This window comes from Monodelphis domestica, chromosome 4, assembly GCF_027887165.1.
Source record: "Monodelphis domestica isolate mMonDom1 chromosome 4, mMonDom1.pri, whole genome shotgun sequence".
NCBI lineage: Eukaryota > Metazoa > Chordata > Mammalia > Didelphimorphia > Didelphidae > Monodelphis > Monodelphis domestica.
Genome location: NC_077230.1, coordinates 411381823 through 411390567, shown reverse-complemented (window position 1 = coordinate 411390567; position 8745 = coordinate 411381823). Strand labels below are relative to the sequence as shown.

The following is an 8745-nucleotide window of genomic DNA, read 5'->3' as shown; positions in this document are numbered from 1 at the left end:
CCAGGGAACCAGGAGCAGTTGTCTGAGTTCTCTGGGGCGAGGAGTCCAGGGGCCCTTGGACACGGGTTGAGAGCTGAGTCAGGCGCGCTTCTCCCTGCGCTTTCTTCTTGCCTTCTTTCTTTGGCACCCCCTTCCCCGGCTCCCCGCCCCAGGGTGGGCAGAGCGCAGGGCCCCTGGAGCCTCCATTTATAGGAAGCGGTCCTGGGAGAGGTCGCTGCTTTGTAGACACAGGGGCCGACCTGGAGGCCCAAGCTTGCTGGCCCCCGAGAGCGCCTAGTCCAGCTCCCGGAATGTGCGGCCCCGGCTTGGACGTAGCTGCAGAGGGAATCACTGCAGCTGTGGAAAAGACCTCGAGTTTAAAAAGACAGGCTAAGGAATGTTCCTTCTCCCTCTCACCCTCACCCTCAGTCGGGTCCAGGGGCTACAGAATGACGCCGGTCAGTCTCCGGCTTGGCTGCGGCTGAGGCTCCTGCCGCTGCCGCCTGAGGTCCCGGCCTGGGGATTTAGGGCTGCAAGTGTCCGAAGTATAACGAGCCGCAAAGGGACGGCCTACCTAGACCCTGCCACTCGGCGCTAGGTAGGATTTTTGCAACCTCCTGGAACTGCCAGGAGCCACTGGGACCCTTGGGCCCTTTTCCCTGCTTAGTGACCGCCGCGAGAGAATGTGGACTGAGGGGTTTTGACTCTGTGAGAAGGAAAGTGTGTGTTCTCGCGCATTCGTGTCTGCCTGTGTGCACGCGCCTTTGCATGCATATAATCTGCTTCTGGGGGGCATTCTCCAAGATTTCTCCACTATAGGAAAAGCCAGGTTCTTCCATAACCCAGATTTGTAGAAAGTGGCTGAGAAGGCAGACAGGTCAGAAAGAAGCTGCGGGGTTCTTTGGAAATATGCTCAAAGGGCAGACAATGTCTGCCCGAAAATGGGGGTCGGGTATCCAGCCAGGCGGCAGAGGTCGGAGTCTGAGCGCATCTCCAGGCTGTAGCCACTGAACAGGCGGAAGGGCGTTCTTCGCTGGTAACTTTAGCCTCAGTCTCTGTCTGCTCTCCAGGGATCTGTCTGTCTCTCTTGGTCTGGCTGTCTGTCTCTTTCTCTCCCCACCTACACACACGCCGGCTCAGCTCAGTGGAGGTACTGTCTTTCTCTTTGGTGAGACTAAGATCTGATTAAGATCAGGTGTTTCATACAAGGCAAAAGCCCGGCGGTTTATGGGGTCTCTGCTAAGGATTTTAGGGATAGCTATTGAGAACAGTAGCTCGGAGCTAAGGTTCGCCTCTCCCAAGAGTATTTCTGTGAACAAGCAGACTCTGGCCGCATGTGCGCCTCTGTAGCGGGGGATACATTACCCAGACCTACGAACACAAGTCCCTGTTTACCAGTGCACACTTTCACCAGTAGCATGCCGGCTCCTGCAGTCCCACCCCGGCCCCCTTCTCCTAGCCTACCCGCACACCGGCTCAGCCAGCAGGGGCTTCACCTCGGCTCTGCCTGGGTTACGGGAGCAGTAAGGTGGCAGAGGCAAAGGCAGGAATGCAGGGAGGCTGGAGGCCGCATGCAGTTCCTACTCTACCGTAGAAATCCAATTCATTGGATTCTATGCTGAGCAGATGTGGAAGTCCTCAGGGACCTGACTCCATTACCTGCTTTAGAGAGGGTTGAGTCAGGTAACTGGAAAAAGGAAAGAGGGCGGCTTGCCCTCTTCACGCTCCTATTGCTTCCTTCGTCCCCCCCTTTCCCTAGTCTGTACCACCGTTTCTCCAGCCTCCACCTGGATCCGCATTGGTGGAATGGATTGGGCAGGAGTAGGAGAGAGAGGAAAGGGGAAAGAGAGGAAAGAGGATCATGAGTGGAGGGCGACTGATTGCTGTCGCAAACTCCCCAGCTTCGGCAAGCTGCCAGACCAGATAGAGGACGATTTCTGGGTGTGTGTGCTGGGCCTGGGCCTACCCTACCCAGGTCTCCTTGACCTGGTCTGGCCTTTAGGACGCATTTGGCATCCCGCTGATCTCCTCAATTTCCCCAACGGATTTTCCAGAAAGTCACCCCCACCCCAATTCCCCTCCTTTGGGAGGCAAAATTAGGAAGGTTTTCTTTTGTTTTCATTATTTTTATTATTTTAAGTGAGAGCTTTATTTGCAGCAACTGAAAGATTCTGGACACACTCAAGAGACAGTAGCATCTGAGCCCTGAGGTCGGGAGAGGGTGGGAGACAGCACAAGGGGATGGACGCTAGCAGTTGAAATTTCCTTTCGGTTTCCCAGAGGGGGACCTCATCTCCTGTAGTGCTTACTCTTTGGGAGCCTCCAAGGCTTTTTGGGCTTCCTTTTCCCCAAAGGGCTGAGCTCTTTGCCCAAAGGGTAAAACCTCTTCATGGTTTCCCATCTCTGATACCTACCCATCACCTTCTTTTCCTGAAATCACTTAGTCCAAGCTGGACATTTTGCTCTGCAAATTCCCAAAGCTGATCCATTCCCACTTGGCTCTGAGCTGGATTTTAGCCTCATCTTTCCCTAGACTCCAGTGTGAGCATCAAGCTACAGGTTGCCCACTTGGTGGGACTGGCTTCCAACTGACCTGTCCACATCAGTACCCTGCTCCTCATTCCCCCAGTTCCTAGGCACAACTGCAATGACTCTGCCTGGGGGGATGTCTATTTGGTGGTGACCAGGGAAGGAGGAAAAGGAGGAAAGCCTCACTTTCTGAGTCTTCTATTCTAATCTCACTGATACTGCTGAATTGAGGTTTTCAGTTCCATGTCCTTTGTAAGGAGATCAGGGTCCTGGGCCTCCAGCCCAAGAACACATTCCCATGAGGCTACCCATCTCCCCCCTCCCCACCCAAGGGACAGAGGACTTTTGGAGACATCTTGGACCACGGTGACCTGGGGGGGGGGGGGAAGGGATTCCGAGATCTCCACTGTCTCCTCTCCCTCCTTCCCTAGGTCCTTGGGAAAGATTGGGTCCCTGGAACTGATCCTAAACATTTTCTGCAGGCCTGCTGGGCTCAGAGCACTTCCTCCGAAGCTATTGGAGCCTGGGGGCCAGGGGACACGAAGAGAGGGAAGTGAGCTGTAGACAGAGCTAGTGTGTTTGTGTGCGTTTGGGGGACACTGGCAGCGTTAGAAGACTTAATTGCAGACACGTTGGGTTCCAGGAACCAGGGATATAAAAGATGAGTCTTCTCTGGGAGACCTCCCTTCTCCCAAGGAGTTAATTCCCTTAGTCAGGAGCCCAGAGATGGATTATGCTGAGCACCTTGTTCGCCCGGGAATGTTGGGGTCACACTGCTTCCCCTAACTCAGTGGCAGAGAGCCCGCACATTGCCTTCTGGTCTCCCGACTCTTTTCCTCTTCCCTTATCGAAATAGCTGCCCGTGGGCGCCGCCTCCCACCCTGTCCGGTCCCCTGTCGGAGCTCGGGTACCCGGGTCAGGGGGAGCTGCTGCCTGGCGCTGGTGAGCTGTGTCCTTCCGAGCCCAGCTAGCCCCGCTTCCAGCGAAAGGACTCGGCTCAGCGGAGCAGGCTAGGGGAGCAGGACCCGGGACCAGGGGCCAGTGCAGTAGAAATGGGGTAGGAACAGAGCAGGGTCCCGGCCAGGGTGCGATCCAAAGCTTTAAGCGACTTCTCCATGGGTCTCTGCCCAGCCCCAAGCAGGAGGAGGCAGCCACAGGACTTGCTATTAACAATTGTGGCAAGCTCTCACAATCTTTTTCAGCGAGAAAGAATCCTCCAGGCTCTGCAGTAGAGTGAATGACGCTAGGGGAGCCCCCTTTTCGAGTAACAGCGGGCTTCGAGGGCTCAGGACTTCCCCCTTCCATTAACCTCTTCTCTGGGTGGTGTAGGAGAGCCCCAATAAGGCACTGACCCAGATGTTGCTGGGGAAGTATTTGGGAGTAACCCCAATGAGTCAGAGAAGTTAGAAAGGATGTGGGGGCACCCAATGGAGGAAGAATCCTTAGGTTCAGGAGTCCCCACCCCCTGGGACCCCAAGCTCAAGCCAGGAGCTTATTTCTGATTAAGGGGCCAGTGGAGATCTCCCTTCTTCCTGACGTTTAGTAGCAGAAAGATTTTAGTGAAGAGGGGACGGAAAACGATTCCAGAGTTGTCTCTCCAACTTGAAGCACATAGGGAGAACTGGACAGGTGTCTGACCCGCGGGATATCATGAGGTAGTCCCAGATTTTCTCCTGGAGGGCACAGGACCTGGCCCCCACCCGAGCCCAACTGAGACCGTTTTCCCAAGTAACCCTTATAGTCTTCTGCCAGCAAGCCTCATTCTTGTTCACCTAGGGAAGAATGGGGTCCCATCTGAAACCCAGAGCTCTGGAGAAAAACCTGGGGGTGGGGAAGGGGGGAGAGATGTGGTCGAAATATTTCTTTTCTCTTCTGTTTCTTTCCTGGTGTAGGTGACCAAGGAAATTTTTCTGTCGAGAAACCCCCCAGTTTCTCATTATACAGTCATAGGGGCATTTAGACCTCTTAGATATTAGGTTTTTTTTTTTTTCTAGAATTGGACTCAGTGGCTGTTGTACTCTGTCAGAAGGTGGGGGGGGGCGAAGAGAGACTAGATTGGGAAGGGGACGTTCTACTGGTAGGGGCTGGGGCCAGAATTAGCTTTGTGAATCGGACTAAACCTCTTTCCCCTGCTTCAACCCCCGCCCCCCCCCCAACTCCCAGCACCAGCTTTCCTCCACCCCACCTCTAATCAGCCCCCTCGAGGGAGACCTGGCCAATATCTTTCCCTTTCTATTCGGTGCCTGGCCGCTATTAACCCCCTGTTTTATTCAATTAGGCAATTAAGGATCCTTGGGGGGCTCTGATCTGGTAATTAAGGTGATGTATAATTAGAGTTTCAACAAAAATTATCCAGGATTAAAAATCTTTTGAACAATTTAGGTGTGTTTTTTTTTAATTTATTTCAAATAGCTCTAAATACAATTTATTAGGTTTTTGACTCAGTCTTGCCCAAGAAGTCAAGGGCAGCATCCCGACGACAGGCAGAGAAAAATAGAAACAATTAGTCTCCTTTATTCTTTTTTTTCCCCTTCTTCTCCTTCCAATCCAAGAAAGGAACTTTCGAAAGTTAAGGGAATCTTGGTTATCGGCGGCCCAGAGTTTCCCGGCTTGTGTTCTCTCTCTGGCAGTGGGCGGCCAAGGCTTCACCTGCCCAAAGAAAGGAGAGGGAGAATAGAGACTCTTCATGGCGAGATATATGGACGTTTGGAGGGCTGGGGGTGGGAGGTGAACTAGGACGGAGCTTTAGCGTTTTATTTCACCAAAGGGGACCTTCAAATTGAGAACTGGTAAGGGCCAGTGGTTGCACCCTCGCCAGTCTTATTGGACCCTGAGACTCAGGAGTGCTTGATACCCCGTACAGGGCTGGGGGAGACATGGAGACACAGCTACCCAGAGGAGCGGGCACACACAGAAGCGTGAGCACACGTGCACACAAGTCTACACAATCTATACATCTCAGTCCTTCGGGAATACACGCGAAGTGAGCCAGGAGGGAGAAACTTATTAAAAAAAAATAACCAGGGAATCAATTAGCTTTCGGGTTCAGTTGAGACTTACCGAGAGGAAGGAAAAGAAATAGGCAGTTCCAGTCCCCCAACCTTCCCCACAACACACACACACACACACACACACACACACACACACACACACACACACACACACACCTCACTCCAGCCCTGTGAGGGTCTCTGGTCTCCTCTCGCCTTCAGCTAGTCTCCAGGATCAGGGAAAAGATGTCGGTCCCCAGGGTCCCCTCCCTCCAGTCCAATTCCTCGGACCCGCCCGACGGGGCGGCCTTGGGCTCCGTCCCGGCTTTACTCAGCTGCTAGTCCCAAGTCGGTTCGGGCCACAGGCAGTGGCTTACTTGCCTTCGGTCTCGGCGGTGGCTTGTTTGCCCTCGGCGCGGCGACTAGCCGAGCACATCGGGGTTGGAACACGCAACCCAGACGCAGGACTCGGAGTCGCGAAGCTAGCAGCCGCAGCACTCAGACTCTGGGCTAGTCCGGCTCCAAGCTCGCGGGACTGCAGGAATGAGGCGCGCACAACCCACACCTGCTTTGCCAGAGCCGCAGGTCGCCCGCTCGCTTGGTTCTTTTCTAGTTCTCTCCCTTCCTAGCACCCAGGGCCCGAGTGGAACCGGAATCGTCCCTCAGGAGAGAGGCTAGAGAGGGCGCTGGGGACAGGGAGCTCTTCTCGCTTTGGCGCTAGCTAGCAAAGACATCTCCGAGGCTTTACGCTTCACACTGACTCGACCCTCACAGCTCCAGTTCTCCTGGGACTGGCGGCTTCCCCCTGCCAGGCTCCATGGGTAGGGCAGCGATGGGCGCCACGGAGCCTGGGCGCAGAACCCAGTCTGCAGAATAGGGGATGGGAAGGGGTGGAAAGGGCGGCTAGGCAAGCAGAACAGGTGAGGGGCTCACCCCCAAGGCAACAATAGCTCGCCTGTGCCCTGTGCCAAATGCCAGTTTCAAAAGTGAGCCCGACTCGGGGTCGGTGAAGGGCAGAGTAGAGGGAGCCCTAAAGATGAACGTGACTGAACGAGTCCTAGGTTTAGTCTGCAGTCTCCTCTTGGCCACGGCTCCCAGGAGTTCATTACCACCGGGAGATCTTGCTCCTTCTTGCCCTCTGGCAGACATGATCTCACTCGTCCCCACAATATCCTCGGAAAGAGTGGAGGGCAGTCAGCGCCCAGTTTTCAAGGTGAGAACACTCAGAAACAGAGAGGCTAAGTAAGTCGTCCAAGGCCACACAGCAAGTCAATGGGAAAACCGGGCGTGTCAAATAAGGAAAGACCTCCAAAGGGCTTTTACCCACAAACACATCAAGGCCTTCCCCTGAGGCCCTTGGGGCAGCCTTCAGACAGCATTGCTGGTGTTTCACACTTCCAAGTTCAAACACATTGACCAACTCAAATTCCTTTCATATACCAGGTCTCCTTTAACTGCCCCCCAAACCCCCCAACACACACAGACAACCCAAAACCCTTTTTTTAAAGAAAAGAAGAAAAAACCCTGACTGAAACATAATTGCAAAACTTGAGTCAAGTTTATTTTGCCAGTTGAATTACTCACTAGACCAACCTCCAGCATAGTCTTGAGTCTCTGAGATCTCCCTGGCTGTCTTTCTCTCCCTTTTCAGAACAAAGGAGAACAGATTGGGGGCCTCCTCGCCTCATCCTACGTAAATTTCCCTCCTTATCCTCCTCTAATCCCCAAACTGCCCCCACCCCCAGAATAAGAAAGGACTGGCTCCAGCTAGGTAAGAAAAGCGAAAGTGACCTTTAACCAGGGTTAGGTCTCTTGAGTTGGAACTTCTGCTTCTCTTGCCTAATGGCGGCTGTATTTTGGAATGGGGTGGGAGGGGGGATCAAAAGTAGTGGATGCTTGTAGAACCCATTTAGCCTGATCACCTTCCTTAATGGCCTGGCATTCTCTCCATCCCTTTAGCCTTGAGCCTTGTACTCAGGAAAACTTAGTCAGGGTTGGGAGCTCTCTGCTAACATTGTGGCTTTGGGTCACACAGGCAGAAGGTGCTATGGCTGGCACCCTGGAAATCAGCTATTAGCTACCCATGGCTGGTTTTCCATCCCTGCCCAAGTTAGAGTTACTTCCAGAGGCCATCTTAAGGTCATCGCTGGCCCCATGTGTGTGTGTGGATGCCCATCACCTCTGTAGACCTGCCATCTTTATCCTCTACCACTGCTGTCTTTCCAAATCAGGACACTGACAGGGTCCTCCCCCACCCCCTGCCCCCAAACAACTTTGAAAGTAAAAGTCCCTGAAGTATTTGAATCACAGAACATTCCAGAGGGTGCTTTCCCAGGGCTCCCCCTCCCTGCTTTCTCTGTCAAGACCCTTACCAAGATTCCAAGAGACAATACCAGGGTACTGGAGTTTATGGGCCAATTTCATCATCATCCTCAGATAAAAACTGTCAGTTCCATATTTGTGTAATACTTAACATTCTGTGAAAAAAGAGGGGTGGGGTGGGGGGAAAGTCCGAGTCTGGTGAATGCTCTGCTTACTTTATATCCACTATAACTATTTCTGTCCATGAAAATTGGCTTAATTATATCAATGGAATGTTTCTTTTTCAATTCTGTATGCAATTAGTCCATCTTGCCGGCTGCAATTTATTTTAATAAAAAAATAAACCAGTGGTGTGTCGAGTTCCTCGTCCCCTGGGGACAAATGCGATTGGTGTGTTTAATTTCATTAGCTACAATTCGGCCTACTGGAAAAATGTATAAAATCAGCTTTCTACAGCTTAAACACTGGCATTTGGGACAAATCATTATTGCATTAGCTGTCACACTGGTAATTCTAGAATCTAAAGGAAAAAAATAGATTATGGCTGTTTTTATAACCCTTTCGAAAACGCCCTGCTCGAATAATTCATAATCATTTTTAAACACGGCTTGGTCCGGGAGAATATTTTATCTCCTTTAAATAAGGTTATACATTATCACATGGCCATTCTGTATCTTGATTCATAAGCTGTTTCCAATTCTGAAAACAACTGCTTTCCAAAGTTGAGACAGAGAAAGTCTGTCTTCAGACAAATGTGATTAGTAGAGGGCCATGCTTTCCACTAACAGAGAACTCAGTCCAGTCCAAGGTGGGAAGGGCCAACAAAGTCAAAAGCAGATCTATCTTTGGGAGAAACTGAGCCCCTGAGAGCTTGCCGTTGTAGGCGGTCCTTGTAAAGTACCAGCATAGAAAGGAAACTTCTCTG

At 52.2% G+C, this 8745-nt stretch overlaps 1 long non-coding RNA gene across 1 annotated transcript; it reads right to left on the bottom strand.

The window, feature by feature from the left end:
- Window positions 1–4875: 4875 nt before the first annotated feature.
- On the bottom strand, window positions 4876–6947 carry LOC103102015 (uncharacterized). Its single transcript, XR_001622463.2, has 2 exons — window positions 5676–6947; window positions 4876–5157 (listed from the first exon to the last, which is right to left on the bottom strand). It is a non-coding gene; the product is annotated as an uncharacterized LOC103102015 (long non-coding RNA).
- Window positions 6948–8745: the final 1798 nt, after the last annotated feature.